General features: G+C 43.1%; 4 non-coding genes across 4 annotated transcripts; all 4 read right to left on the bottom strand.

Moving 5' to 3' along the window:
• Positions 1–3,342: 3,342 nt before the first annotated feature.
• LOC119326841 lies at positions 3,343–3,503 on the bottom strand. The gene has a single exon (XR_005158206.1). It is a non-coding gene; the product is annotated as a U1 spliceosomal RNA (small nuclear RNA).
• A 2,205-nt stretch (positions 3,504–5,708) lies between these two features.
• Positions 5,709–5,869, bottom strand: LOC119326835. The gene has a single exon (XR_005158201.1). It is a non-coding gene; the product is annotated as a U1 spliceosomal RNA (small nuclear RNA).
• A 7,475-nt stretch (positions 5,870–13,344) lies between these two features.
• Positions 13,345–13,501, bottom strand: LOC119326858. Its single transcript, XR_005158223.1, has one exon. It is a non-coding gene; the product is annotated as a U1 spliceosomal RNA (small nuclear RNA).
• Positions 13,502–15,593: 2,092 nt separating this feature from the next.
• Positions 15,594–15,759, bottom strand: LOC119326856. The gene has a single exon (XR_005158221.1). It is a non-coding gene; the product is annotated as a U1 spliceosomal RNA (small nuclear RNA).
• Positions 15,760–16,221: the final 462 nt, after the last annotated feature.

Below are 16,221 nucleotides of genomic sequence, written 5' to 3'. Positions count from 1 at the left end.
TTCTGGTCAATAACCAATAGCGGAACCTGGATGCTCATATTGGCTCCTACATATTCTACGAAGATCTTTATCGGTCAAACCGCATAACAACATACGTTGTTCCCTTTGTCATCGGTATGTTACTTGCCTGAGATTCGATCATCGGTATCCAATACCTAATTCAATCTTGTTACCGGCAAGTCTCTTTACTCGTTACATAATGCATCATTCCGTAACCAACTCATTGGTCACATTGCTTGCAAGGCTTATAGTGATGTGCATTACCGAGAGGGGCCAGAGATACCTCTCCGACAATCGGAGTGACAAAACCTAATCTCGAAATACGCCAACTCAACATCTACCTTTGGAGACACCTGTAGAGCTCCTTTATAATCACCCAGTTACGTTGTGACGTTTGGTAGCACACAAAGTGTTCCTCCGATAAACGGGAGTTGCATAATCTCATAGTTGTAGGAACTTTGTATAAGTCATGAAGAAAGCAATAGCAACATACTAAACGATCAAGTGCTAGGCTAACGGAATGGGTCAAGTCAATCACATCATTCTCCTAATGATGTGATCTCTTTAATCAAATGACAACACATGTCTATGGTTAGGAAACATAACCATCTTTGATTAATGAGCTAGTCAAGTAGAGACATACTAGTGACATTAAGTTTGTCTATGTATTCCCACATGTATCATGTTTCCGGTTAATACAATTGTAGCATGAATAATAAACATTTATCATGATATGAGGAAATAAATAATAACTTTATTATTGCCTCTAGGGCATATTTCCTTCAGTGAATTAGGGGCTTTACCTTTTACTTACCTAGGTATACCCATTCACCATCGTAAGCTAACAAACAGAGAGTGGAAATGCATCGAAGATCGGTTTGAGAAGAAACTTAGTTGCTGGAAGGGCAAGCTCCATTCTTATGGAGGCCGGTTGATTCTTATCAATTCGGTGCTCACGAGTATGTCGATGTTCCTACTATCTTTCTTCGAAGTTCCAGTTGGGGTTAGGAAAAGGCTGGACTTCTACCGATCAAGATTTTTTTGGCAGAATGATGAACTAAAGAGAAAGTACTGACTCGCCAAATGGGATATCATCTGTAGACCAAAGGACCAAGGGGGTCTGGGTATTGAGAATCTTGAGGTCAAGAACAGATGCCTTCTCAGTAAGTGGTTGTCTAAGTTATCAGTTGAGACTGACGCAACGTGGGCGCAGATTCTTCGTAACAAGTATCTGCAGTCCAAGACTTTGTCACAGTGACAGTGAGACCAACTGATTCGCTGTTTTGGAAGGGGCTTATGAGAGTTAAGGCAGCCTTCTTTAATAGAACAAAGTTTATAGTCGGTAATGGCAACAATACCCGTTTCTGGGAGGATACTTGGCTTGGTGATACGCCATTGGCGCTCCAGTACCCGTCCCTGTATCGTATTGTTCAACGACGTGATGCGCTAGTTGCAACGATTATGCAGTCCATTCCCCTTAATATCCAGTTTCGGAGGGTGCTTGTTGGTGATAGGTGGGCATTTGGTGCGTAGACTGATGGAGGTTCAGTTAGCTCATCAGCCCGATCAGTTGTGTTGGAAACTTACTAGGTCTGGAGAATTTTTGGTTAAGACGATGTATATCGATGTCATTAACTATAGTGTCATTTCTAGTTCCAAACATGTTTGGAAAGTAAAAGTTCCTTTGAAGATTAAAGTGTTTATGTGGTTTGTACATAAACAAGTCATTTTAACAAAGGACAACTTGGTTAAGCGCAATTGGACATGATCTACTAGGTGCAGTTTCTGTGATTGGGATGAGACCATTAAGCACCTCTTCTTTGAGTGCCTGTTGGCGAGAGTTTTGTGGCTCACCGTGCAAATTGCCTTTAACATTACTCCTCCGAATTCGGTCGGTACGTTATTTGGAACGTGGCTTGTTGGGATAGAGTCCGATACAGCTAGACACATTCGTGTATGAGTATGTGCGTTGTTATGGGCAATTTGGAACTGCAGAAATGATTTGGCTTTTAACAGAACAACAACTATTCATTTTTTGCAGGTTTTATTCTGAGCTACGGCGGTGATCCGTATGTGGTCCTTACTCACTCCGACGGAGGCCAGGGAGCGTTTGGTTACTGAATCTGTCCGGTGGGAGATGGTAGCACGGGATATTTTCAACCGGTTTGGATGGCGGTCATGTAATAGGATAGGCGATTAGTTTTCCTATCTTTGTTTTGCCAGCCGGTTGTGGCTCTATGGCCTTTTTGTCTTTGGCGTTGAGGCTCTCTGTGAGCTAGCTTTTCTTTTTATTTCCAGACTTTAAGACCTTGTTGAACCTATTTTATTTATAAATGTGGCCGTATGCATCGTTCTGATACAGAGGCCGGGGAGCCCCCTTTTTGAAAAAAAATATCTTCATGAATAGTGTCTGAATCATTGACGCTATTCATGTTTCTTGATGCTAGGGGAAAACTATTAGATGTGCTGATGAAATGGTCAGAGAAGAGCATCCAGTGGTCTCGCCATGGTCGTTTCCTTTTTGGCTTCTTTTAGTTGGCCCAGCTTCAATGAGTTTATGTATAGCTGTTCTTCATGACACATATTGCTATCATGTAAATAATCCTGTTTGAATGAAGCAGATAAGGCAATTATGTATGACCACTTACTCCTCTTTGGTATTTTTTTTTTGCGGGGGTCCTCTTTGGTATATGGAGAAGAATATTTTGATGCTCAGTTTAACCGAATTTCTATGCCATGGACTTGGTATGTAGGTATGTCGTTTTGCTTCCTTTGTAACGAAGAATGTGTTCAAGCTAGACACAAAAAAGGTTATTGTCATAAGTAGAAAATATTTAAGGATCAGTACCCAAAAGAATAATACGGATAAAAGATGCCCATCGACCATGCATGTATGCCACCATATCCATTGATCTACTCAATGAAACTTACCAAATATTTTGTTGCAATATTTATCTACCCTATCATCTCAATATCGAGTAACAGTGGACTAAGGCACAAAATAATCGACAACGGACTTAAACACAGGCGCGGCATGGCGCCACGCCTCCGCCTACTAGTATCATGTAATTGTTGCATATCCCCCTTCACACTGTCTATTTCCATTTGTTTGGGCTGGAGTAAACTGTCACACACTAGATGGAGTGACCTGCTATCAAATTATTTTTTGGCGGCTAGCAATTTGAAGGAGTGACCTGCCATCATATTATTTTTTGGCGGCTAGCAATTTGGAACATGCTGATTCTGCAAGGCCAGGTTGATGTAGCTGAAACTTTACATGAATTTAGCAGAAAGCTACTGAATATTGATCACTGAAGGACCAAAAGTTGATTTAGAGAATTGGCAGGGGCCGCGCGAACGCGTACCCCCTCTACCATAAATTACGACGTCCACTTTCCCACTTAGGGAGATGGTAGGCCAGCGCATCCACCAAGTGCAATGTGGATCACTAGCCTAGGCCACGACTTTTCTTGATCAGCCGTCGACCCCGTCCAGGTAAGTATGTTGCAAGGGTGCACCGAGGGCTCATTATATAGCTGATTCTTCCTCCCCAGCCTCCTCCCGTAGGCGAGGTGGTACTAAACAAACTAACTTAGAGCATAATTGGTTTGATGCTAAAAGTTAGCATGCCAAATTTTGTTAACTGCCAAATTTTGGCTAGAGATTGATTGCTTGCCAATTTTCATTGCCAATCTCACAAGAAGTTGCCAAATATTGGCAATTTTTGATTTTACCAAATGTTGGCTTGACAAATATTGGCAATACCAAATGTTGGTAGCAAACCAATTATGCATGTGCAAGGTCGTGGGCCTGATTCTGATGGGGCTCTCGTGCTCAGGCCCAGTTCATTAGAAAAGCGCTCTGGCATAGTGTTTGTCTATTTCATCAAAAATTGGTAAGATCATAGCAGCTTCTGCCATCATAGCAGCTTCTGCCATCATCCACTGCGGCTTAGATGGATCAGGCTGCAACTTCTGCCATCATAGCAGCGGTGGAAATTCATCTAAAAAAAAGCAGCGGTGGAAATTCTTCTAAAAAAAAACAGTGGTGGAAACAAAGGGAGTGAAAGGCCGGCATGGCCGCACGGGGAGCACCACCGGAGGGTGTTGGGGCCGGAAGACAAGACCAGGTGCTTGTGATGCCCATCGACGGGCAAGCACCTGGTGTGGCACAGGGATTGACGATATCGGCGAGGTCTGCAAGAGCCCCGACGACCCAAGGGAAGAACAAGGTAAGGGTATGTGCTGATAATGATCCAAACTGACAAAGGGAGATGTGCGCGGTCTTAGAAGATATATTCAGTTCTCTCCTCTCTGGTTAATTTTGATGTTTTTCAGATTGTGTAGTAGTAGTAGTTATGTACGAGAGAATGCAATCTTGCTGTGCACAAACTAGTGCGTTTTTCATATGAAGTTCATCCATGGTCAAATGTTTGTACTAACTTGTAGGAACACTGCTGCAAGATGAGTTGTGCCAATGTGCTTTTCAAAGCAGACTTGCATAACAGGTAGCGTATATGTGTGTGTGCCTAAGCTAGTATAGCTCACTTTGGAAATGAAAGCTTGGTCAGCTGGAAGGAAGGTTACACTACTCAGCTGTTGGACTGACAAGATAAGAGTTCCTTTGAGTATATACGTTGGGGTTCTCTGTTAATTTTGCTATGCTAGTCTAATTGATGATATGATACCCTGAACCCTGCAGCCCGTCCATGAGATCAGAAGACTCGGATGGTGAAGATGTTCCTCCACCCATGAGGAATATCTTTCTAAGAAATAAGAATGGTGGCCGGTAAAGTCATGGCTAGGAACAGGAAAGGGCTTCAGGCCATAAAAGAGTTGCCGACACTAAAGAAGCCGGACGAGCCAGATTTCTCGGTCGAACCCTACGAGTAAGGTATAATGGTCTATCCAGAACGGCCACTGATTCTCTAGCTCTGCTACCAAGTTAGGCCTTGATTGGATTCTCGTTTCCAGCGCTTTTACCCCTGTAAAATATACAGCGCTTTTACCCCTGTAAAATATATAGACCACAATCCGTCGTTTTGATTCTCAGGTGGAATTTGCACACGGACGGTAAGATACACTTGTAAAACAATAAAAATACACCGATTCCAAGCAGAACTTTAGTCTTCTTTGCTGCATTCAGGAGACTGTTTTTTTGACGGTCCATTGAGGAGACTGTAACCCGGTTGGAATTCGGATTCGCAGAACTGGTCGTTGATGCGAGAATGCTAATTAACACTGAATCCCAAATGCATGGTGGGATACCTTACCAAGAGATGCTTATAACAATTTAAAGTACACTTATATAATAGTCATCTGTACGTTGTACATTTGTAAAATTCTTAGTGCCTCAGCACAGGGTGCCGCTACACTGGCTGTCTGAGTTTCAAAGAAATCCTGACATTGATGCCATAGTCTGTATCATTTTGGAGCCTATAAACTGACTGTCTGTCTGTACAAGGTTCGCTATTTTGTTGAAAGTATAGACTGTAAAGGCCACTTGAACATCAACTTCAGGTAATGCTGCATATGCGTCTCATCACACTGTCTATTTCTAAAATGCCACACTGGATTGAGTGACCTGTCAGCAATTTGAAACCATATAAGCTGACTCTGCAAGGCCAGGATAAAGTAACTGAAACTGAACGTGAATTCAGCACAAAGAATCACTAAAGTAGGAAGGACAAAATTTAATTCAGAGAATTGGCAGGGGCCGCGCGAACGCGTACCCCCTCTACCACAAATTACGACGTCCACTCTCCCACTTGGGGAGATGGTAGGCCAACGCATCCACCAAGTGCAATATGGACCACTAGCCTAGGCCACGACTCTTCTTGATCAGCCGTCGACCCCGTCCAGGTAAGTATGTTGCAAGGTTGCACCGAGGGGTCATTATATAGCAGGCTCCCCCTCCCCTGCCTCCTCTCGCTGGCGAGGTGGTACTAAACAAACTAACCAAGAGCGCCCTGGTGCAGCTGGTGCAAGGTCGTGGGCTTGATTCCGGTGCTCAGGCCCACTTCATTAGAAAAATGATCTCTCTGGCACAGAATGTCTATTTCATCAAATGGGCTGTCTCCACCCCTCAAAAAATAAAATCAAATGGGCTGTCTCCACGAAAGCTGGCATTTCAACTTCCAATACATACTTATCATGGAATGTTACTCAAAAAAAAAACTTATCATGGAATAAAATCCAAGAGGAGTAAGCATGTCACTGAAAATAGCTAGCTGAAATCAAGGATGGTAGACGTAAGACCAGGGTGTTGGGGCCGGAAGGCCAGGTGCTTCTGATGCTCATCGACGGCAAGCACCGGGTGTGGCACAAGGAGCAATTGTACCCAGGGGTTGGAGATATCGACGAGGTCTGCGAGAGTTTTTTTTTTTACATGATTGCCGACATGAGTTATCTGAAGCCATGGACTGATTATGATCCAAACTGACAGAGGGAGATGTGCACAGTCTTAGAAGATATATTTAGTCTTACCTGAAGCTTCAGTTACAAGTAGAACCTCACGCTGGGAGGAGTTTTTATTCTGAGAAGCACCAATTTTCCTTATTCTGAATTTTTCAGGTTATCTACTGTCCTAGAGATTGTAATGAGGTGACCACACATTGAATAAACTAGCATCTGATGCTTTTAATTAGTTCGTGCACTCTTGGAGCATGGATGTTAGCAATTGACAGAGTCATGCACGTATACAGTTGGTGTTCTAAAATTTCGTTTGCTCTGAAGGCAGAAAGGATATCCACGTGAACTCTGAAGACAGAAACGGATATCTCTCCACCAATGGGCCCAACGGCTCATTGGGCCCTTGACCCACGCCGTGATCGGGGGCGTCCAGCCCAAGCAAGGCTGGTGGGCCCCTGTTGCGCAGTGCTATAAAGAGGAGGTGGGGACCAGGGGCACAGGGTACGAGGTTCGTCACCGCCACTGTTCCCCACTCCTAACTCTATCCGATCCAAAGGGAGGCGCTGAAGCGATGGGAAGCCCATCGACGCCACCACTCTCTGCCATCACCGGCCACCCCACCATGGCCGGAACCGGGACCTCCTTGAGCCACAAGCAGAAGGTAAGAACTACCGGAATATCTAGCCTAACCGATCCCGACGGATCTAACAATGGTATCAGGCCATCTAGGCTAAGAATTTCGGTACAAAGTGCATACACAGAAAAAAAATCCCTCCCTCCCCACCCCTTCCCAAAGAACCCTAGCAGGGCAGAGACAAACAACAACAAAAAAGCAGAAAGTTTACCGGCAGAGGGCCTCGGCCCCCGCCGGCAAAGTGCGCCGCCACTCCGGCCGCGCCAGCCCCTCTCGATCCGAACGGGCATCGGCAAGCCGAGCCATCCGGTCGAAGAACAACCCCGCAAGGGGCAAAGGGCACTGCGACCAATCCGCTCGACGGCGGCGCGCTCACCGCAAGGTGGACGCGCAACCAGCGAGGGGGAAGGCCACGACGCCGCTGTCGTTCGCTCTGCCATCGTTGAACTCGAATGGGAGCAAAGGAGGCAGCAGGTTCTCGCTCTCTCTCTCTCTCTCTGCCACGGTGTGTTAAGGATAAAAGAAAAGAAGAAAACAGAAGGGGAAAGGGAAAAGGTGGAGCCTCACCGCGCCGGGGAGCCTCGCTAGCCACCGGCCAGCCGCCGGCAGCTAGAGAGGTCCGCGGCGATGGGGATCAGAGAGGGCTCGACCCCGCTGCTCTCTTTCTCTGTCACTAGAGATATGGAGGGAGGAAAGGAAGGGAAAAAGAGGCGCGGCAGGGTGGCCGTCGCCGGCGGCCGGGCGCGGCGCGGTGGCCCTCGGCGCCGTCGCCGGCGGCTGGGCCATCGACGTCGCGGGCGACTACAGAGACGAAGAGGGAAAGAAGCATCGAGAGAATGGGGGCTAGGTTTTCAGATCGGGGGCTCTCCTCGGTTTTGTTCGAGAGAAAAGTTCGCTGGATCGTTAGATGCAATCGAACGGCTGAGATCGAAACCCTAGCCTCGCCCCGGGCTTTTTGGGCCAAAAGTTGAGTCGGACCAGGCCAGCCGCCGCGGGCGCACGCGCGGGGCGCTGGGCCGAAGCCGTAGCAGCGCGCGGGGCCAGCTGCATTTTTTGTTGTTGTTATTTCTCCAGATTTTGGGCATATTTTAAATAGTTTTTCTATGCAAATATTTTCCAACGAAAATTTTGTTTTAGAAAAAAAAAGTAAACAGAAAAAGTTTCTGAAAATTAAAATAGAAAATTTTCAGAAAAGGAAATGTTCATGAATTTTACAAAGAAAATAATAAAGTTCATGAATTTTTATTTGGTCAAAGAAAAGTTTTTGTAAAGAATAAAAAAGTCCATGATTTTTCTATTCATGTTTATCTGCTGCAAATAAAAATAAAATTTCTTTTTTTTGAAAAAGTGAATAGAACTAAATAAAAAGATTATATTCTAATGCATTTTTGAACCAACCGGTTAAAATTGCTTAGAGAGTAAAAGAGTATAGAATTGTTTCTGAATAGAATATTGTAAAGTTTTCCGCTGCAAAATAAAAGTTGTATCCTCCAATTAAATTGGAACCAACGGAAAAAATTAATTGGAAGAACTGTTCTTAGCAATGTTTTTCCCCTGTGGGTGAAATAAGATGCAGATAGCTTCTGCTATAACAGTAGAAAGACATTTGATTAAAGTTTAATTATGGTATTGTTATTTTCTGACCAATGTTGATGATGACGATATTATAATTCTATGAGTCTTATGTTCAAAGCTTAAATCTCTGATAAAAGTTGTATCAAAATTTTCAGAGAACCGATAAAAGATCAAGAAATGCTCTTGAACAAGAGAAATGTATATTTCTTGTTTCCGCTGTAATAAAGTTGGTGATGATGGTTATTTCTTAACAAAGTTGTTTAATAGACATACTATGAAAAAAAAGTTTATACTATCATCACATTGTTTATGAGTTATATGCATTATTTTCATTTCCGCCCAACGGTGATATGGAATTAATGTAGAAGAATGATGTTTTGTTCTAATTCTGCCCAACGGTGATTTAGAATATAAAATAAAGTTATAAAAGTTTAATGTGCATATTTTTTTTAACTAGATAAACATGGGGTTATTTTTATGCTCATTATTGTTGATTATTGGTTAAGTTTTCTCACACTAAAAGTTTTCCATGCCTTCATTCGTGAAAGCAAATGGCTGGGTACTTGTGACCCGAGAGATGACAAAGAAAGGTCAACGTAAGGGAGTATGTTCTCTCTAAAGAATGACTTCAAAAGAAAAGAGATATATAATTGAGAGTCTTGCTCGACGAATGTCTTCATGTACTCTCCATGGAAAAGAATTCTCATCTTCTATGAGATGCAATAAGTGATATGCGTGATTAATTTGACCAACGTCGGATTAAGCATGTGTATTAAAGAATATTCGGATTTATTCCTAAATTTGATGATTGAATATGCAGAAAAAGAGTCAATTCTGGCCTTTATGTCCCTTACAGGGAATTACCCGCATGGCGGGGAAAGATGATTATGATAAAACCAGCATGGCAGGAAAAGTCTGGGAAAATCCTTGCGTAACCCGTATGGCGGCAGAAATTTTCTCAGACTTATCATGTATGACAGGAGAAAAACATGATGACTCATGTGCTTTTAATGTGTCCCACTCTGGGAGAAAAGTATGGAGTAGCTATTATGCCTTCCTCGTATCGACCGTACATCTTATGTGTAACGGTCATTAAGCACTCAATAAATCCGAAGAGAATAAAAGTTACAGACGAACCTAAAGATAAGAATGATATGCAAGTGTGACTTGCAAAAGTACTAATGATAAAGAATTCTATTGAGTTTCTGAAATGGAATAAAGAAAAAGTACTCCCATACCAGTTAACTGATAACTTCATTACATATGAAGTAATCAGATAAATGAAGTAGATACTCAAAGTTTCCTCAATTCACAAGAGTTGTGAATGGTTTTTCAAAATTGTGGCAGAAAAGTTCTTGCCACATTTCGAGGGGGAGAAAGAAATATGAGATACCCATTAATGAAGAATGTGATCGTCCGGGGGAGTACGATGATTATAATAATACCCCTAAAGAAAAGAAGACTAAGGAATACTAAGACGGTGCTTAAAGTGCCATAAAGAAAAAAGTTTTAACAGAATAAACCCAAATAATAAAGTTTAAAGATACACCATTCTTAGTGAAGATGGAGTAATCTGAGGGAGCATGGTATGAAGATACCTAAGACTCAAATAGATTGTATCTGGGGGAGCACGTTGTATGACCTATACAACACCCATTGTTAGCTCTATAAAGGAGGAATGATTTAACATGGATCTTATGATAAAGGTTCCTGTAAAACCTATTGCCTCTTGGAAATGAAAGACTATACAATAATTTGCCTTTTGGCAATGACAGAGCAACAACAGACCCATATGAAAGAAGTGCTAGTACCTGAGACACAGATGGTCTCAAGGAATGAGAAAATCAGATACTTCTGATTACTATAAAGTCTATGTTAGTGAAATTCAAATGGAGGTTGATCCCACCTCATCTAGAGCGCTCAATCGAGTTTTTGAGAAGTGTCTGCTTATCTAAATGATAAGAGACTATGAGATGAAATGAAATTGATGAATTCTGACGATGTTCGGGACTCATGAGTAATTTCCAATGGAGCCAAAACAGTAGGCTGTAAAGAGTCTACAAGGTCAATGTGACTCCAAAGGAAATATGTAAAGGTGTAAAACACGACTAAGATCGAAAGGTTTTTGCGCATTTTACACTAATAGATTACAATGAGTGTTGGTAGCACATTATGATCTGAGTTACATCAGATGAAAGATATTATAATCTGAGTTACTTCAGATGAAAGTAAAGAACATAGGGGATACTGCCTGAAGAAGTCTTTATGGACTAAAGTAATTAAATGTTGTTTTGGGTTAAAGAAAATGAGAGGACAATTGTGTTTGTATAAAGTTATAGAATGGTAATTTCATTTCCTATATCTTGTACATGCGGATAACATTCTGCTTGTTAGTAGTGATGTTAATTCGACTGCAGGAGGAAAAGAAGTTTTTGTCCTCAAAGTTCAAAAGAATGTCTCTCGTTATAAGGATCGAGATTCACCGAGAAAAGAATAAAAGGGGTATTAGGAGTGTCGCATGGGCATGCTAAGGAAAGTTTCTAAAGTATGCATGCGAGAAAACCTACACCTGTTCTTATAGTAAAGGGTAATGATTTTGGGAACTTTAGTGTTCCAAAAGTCAATACGAAATAGACCAAATGAATATGGTACCATATGCTTCAGCTGTTGGAAGCTTAATGAATGCAAAAGTATAACATTACCGTGACACAGTTCACGTAACCGGGTTGTTTTGGTAATGTCCAGTCCAGATATAGATCACTGGAATGGAGTCAAGGATATTGGCCTCATGCTGAAAGAAATAAGTCATCTCAAAAGATTGTGAGTACAAAGACAGGACTTGTGAAATGTATAGCGAAATCCACAATTGTCGCTAGCTTTCATACTTGGAGATTTTTGTGTGGAAAAGCTCCAAAGAATGAAACAATTATCATAAATGTGATGCAAAGATACTTTATAGCTTGATATGAGGCTGAGGGACAGGCAAAATGGTTAAGGAGACCTGTACCCGGAGTTGATAATGGTTGCAACAACGATAACCATTTTAAAGTTTGTGCTCCTATGACAACGAGTCAAGTGTTGATGCCAAACACACTAACACAGAGTTATGCGTTGTAAAGGAGAAAGTCCGGAATTATGTAGAAATGCTTGAAGCATAAGCAACAGACAATTGTTTTGCAGATCTGCTTATTAAAGGCTTACCGCCCAGTGTGTTCGGAGAACACGCAGTCTACATGGGTTTTATGGTATAGTCTAACACTTCCGGACAATAAAAGGGCCCAAGGTTAAAGAAACTATTTCAAAACAGAGGTGTGTGTTGTAGGTGTTGATTCTATCGGGATAGACCGTGATGATGAGACATGCTCTACATGCAAATCTGTGATGGAACGAGTACTTTGAAAAGAGTTATTTCAAAGTATAAAGTTAAAAGTATATGATGAGATCAAGGGGGAGAATGTTAGATTGATCTCTCCACCAATGGGCCCAACGGCTCATTGGGCCCTTGACCCACGCCCTGATCGGGGGCGTCCAGCCCAAGCAAGGCTGGTGGGCCCCTGTCGCGCAGTGCTATAAAGAGGAGGTGGGGACCAGGGGCACAGGGTACGAGGTTCGTCACCGCCACTGTTCCCCACTCCTAACCCTATATGATCCAAAGGGAGGCGCTGAAGCGATGGGAAGCCCACCGACGCCACCACTCTCTGCCATCACCGGCCACCCCACCATGGCCGGAACCGGGACCTCCTTGAGCCACAAGCAGAAGGTAAGAACTACCGGAATATCTAGCCTAACCGATTCCGACGGATCTAACACTACGTTCATCGCTCTGTGACGCTAAGTGTTTAAATCTTACAGGACCAAATATAACCAAAATATGTGGACATCACGCTAGACCCACTTGTCCCGCATAAAACATATGTGGGCACGTGCGGGCACAATATAAATTACCACAATTTCCTGCCGTACTAGACCGGCAGTAATTAATTATAATCCATAGGTTTTGATCTGCCACTCTGGCCTCTCCATGCACACATAGCTATATATCTAGTGCATATGTATTGTTCCGTGCGGCCTAGAAGCATTTCATCTCAATTTCTCATGTATTTATTCTGCTTATGTATCTTTACTTAATGTGCAGATGTGCAGATGTGATACCAGCTATCAAGGCATCAAGTACTCTACTGCTGGGCATAACAGTAACATTCTAGTGGTTATAGTTCTTGCTCAGCATCTTCCAAGACTATATCTCATATTCCCTCTAACTTATGAATTTGTCAAAGCTACTGGAGTTGTTGCAAAGGCTGCCTGTGGAGGGCCTGTATACAATACAACCTGCTACTTTACTTGTTAGCTAGTCATGTACGGTATATATATGCTTTTATAGGCAACCTTTCATGGTTTGATATGTATTGCAATTTTCTTAGGATCCCCTGCTCCTCTTCATTCAGGTACTAGGTGCAGTATGGTGCTTGCTAGGAGTATCTGTTGATGACCAAACAGCCTGCTGGAAAATGAGTTGCAAGAATGAAACTGGGTGTAATATTAGGTACCTCGACTGTGATATTACGCCAAATAAGACATCTGCTAGTACAACTTATGTCTTCAGCAGCTGCAATGCTAGTACTATTTCAATAATAAAGGCCCAATGTTTAATTTAGAGAATTGGCAGGGGCCAAACAAACACATAAATCCTCACAATTATAAAAGCCAAATCTTATTTAAAAATTGGCAGGGGCCGCGCGGACGCGTACCCCCTCTATCACAAATTATGACGTCCACTCTCTCACTTGGGAAGATGGTAAGCCAGCACATCCACCAAGTGCAATGTGGACCACTAGCCTAGGCCATGACTCTTCTTGATCAGTCACCCCGTCCAGGTAAGTATGTTGAAGGGTGCACCCAGGGATCATTATGTAGCAGTCTCTCCCTCTCCTGCCTCCTCTTGCTGGCGAGGTGGTACTAAACAAACTGGCTAAGAGCGCAGCACCGTGGTGCGGCTGGTGCAAGGTCGTGGACCTGATTCTGATGGGACTTTTGGTGCTCAGGCCCAGTTCACTACAAAACCGATCTCTCTGGCACTAGAAAAACGATCTCTCACATCCAAGCCCACATAAATCATCTTCGTGTTTCTCAAAAAAACAAAAAAAAAAGGTGCTGAAACGATGTGGACTGTCCTGCCATGGCCGAGAGGAGCACCCGGAGAGCCCCCTCCCCTCAAAAAAAAGGAAAAAAAAAGGAAAACGGAGAGCCCCCGCCCCGGCCATGGCCAACTGACAGAGGGAGATATGCGCAGTCTTAGAAGATATATTCAGTTATCTCCTCTCTGGTTAATTTTGATGTTTTTCAGGTTATGTTTATGTAGTACGAGAGAATGTAATCTTGTTGTGCATTGCGTTCATCCATTGTCAACTGTTTGTACTAACTTGTAGGAACACCGCTGCAAGATGAGTTGCGCTAATGTGTTTGTCAAAGCAATGGGTGGGTGCTTCACACTTGCATAATACGTACCGTATATGTATATGTGCCTAAGCTAGTATAGCTGACTTTGAAACAGAAAGCTTGGTCAGCTGGAAGAAAGGTTACACCAGTCAGCTGTTGGACCGACCAGATAAGAGCTCCTTTGGGTATATACGTTGGGGTTCTCTGTTAATTTTGCTATGCTAGTGTAATTGATGATACCCTGAACCTGAAGCTTCAGTCACAAGTAGGACCTCACGCCGGGAGGAGTTTTAATCTGAGAAGCTCCTAATTTTCTTTTTCTGAATTTTGCAAGCTATCTATTGTCCTAGAGACTGTAATAAGATGACCACACGTTGAATAAACTAGCATCTGATGCTTTTAATTAGTTCATGCACTCTTGGAGCATGGATGTTAGCAATCGACAGTCATGCACGTATACAGTTGGTGTTCTAAAATTTTGTTTTGCTCTGTAGACAGAAAGGATATCCACATGAACTCTGAAGACAGAAACGAGTACTCTGAAACTTACGTTCATCGCTGTGTGACGCTAAGTGTTTAAATCTTACAGGACCAAATACAACCAAAATATGTGGACATCCCGCTAAACCCACTTGTCCCGCATAAATCATGTGGCCACAATATCAGGTATAACATTCTTGTTGCTTATACTTCTTGCTCAGTACTATCTTCCAAGACTATATCAGGTATAATGTTCTATCCAGAACGGCCACTGATTCTCTAGCTCTGCTACCAAGTTAGGCCTTGACTGGATTGTCGTTTCCAGCGCTTTTACCCCTGTAAAATATACAGCGCTTTTACCCCTGTAAAATATACAGACCACAATCCGTCGTTTTGATTCTCAGGTGGAATTTGCACACGGACGGTAAGATACACTTGTAAAACAAATACAGGTGTATAAAAATACACCGATTCCAAGCAGAACTTTAGTCTTCTTTGCTGCATTGAGGAGACTGTTTTTTTGATGGTGCATTGAGGAGACTGTAACCCGGTTGGAATTCGGATTCGCAGAACTGGTCGTTGATGCGAGAATGCTAATTAACACTGAATCCCAAATGCATGGTGGGATACCTTACCAAGAGATGCTTAGCAGTTTAAACTACACATAGATATTCTAGTCATCGTTACGTTGTACATTCAGATGTAGCTGTGCTTGTAAAATTGTTGGTGCTTCAGCACTGCGGTGTCGCTACAGTGACTGTCTGAGCTTCAAAGAAATCCTGACACTGATTTTGGAGCCTGTAAAGTGCAAGGTTTGCTAATTTTGTTAAAAGCGTAGACTGTAAAGGCCACTTGAACATCAACTTCACGTAATGCTGCATATGCGTCTCATCACAGTCTATTTCTATACTGTCACACTGGATTGAGTGACCTGTCAGCAATTTGAAACACCATATAAGCTGACTCTGCAAGGCCATGATAAAGTAACTGAAACTGAACGTGAATTCAGCACAAAGAACCACTAAAGTAGGAAGGAAAAAATTTAAATTAGAGAATTGGCAGGGGGCGCGCGAACGCGTACCCCCTCTACCACAAATTATGACGTCCACTCTTCCACTTGAGGAGATGGTAGGTAGGCCCAACGCATCCACCAAGTGCAATGTGAACCACTAGCATAGGCCACGACTTTTCTTGATCAGCCATCGACCCCGTCCAGGTAAGTATGTTGCAAGGGTGCACCGAAGGATCGTTATATAGCAGGCTCCCCCTCCACTGCCTCCTCTTGTTGGCGAGGTGGTACTAAACAAACTAACTAAGAGCGCAGCGGCGTGGTGCAGCTGGTGCAAGGTCGTGGGCCTGATTCCGACGGGCTTTCGGTGCTCAGGCCCAGTTCATTAGAAAAACGATCTCTCTGGCACAGAACGTCTATTTCATCAAATGGGCTGTCTCCAAGAAAGCTGCAGGTAGACGTAAAATCCAAGCCCGCATCCAAGCCCACCACAAATCGTCTCCGTGGAAACCCTAAAAAAAAATCATCTTGGTGGACGTCCACGGGTAAATAAGATGTGGACTGTCCTGCCATGGCCGGGAGGAACACCCGGAGAGCCCCGAGGAACCAAGAAGGGAAGAACAAGGTAAGAGTATGTGTTTTCTTGCTGATATGAGTTACCTGAAGCCATGGACTGA

Source organism: Triticum dicoccoides, chromosome 6B (assembly GCF_002162155.2).
Source record: "Triticum dicoccoides isolate Atlit2015 ecotype Zavitan chromosome 6B, WEW_v2.0, whole genome shotgun sequence".
In the NCBI taxonomy this organism is placed as follows: domain Eukaryota; kingdom Viridiplantae; phylum Streptophyta; class Magnoliopsida; order Poales; family Poaceae; genus Triticum; species Triticum dicoccoides.
The sequence above is the reverse complement of the archived record's forward strand: the minus strand, read 5'-3'. Positions and strand labels throughout refer to the sequence as shown.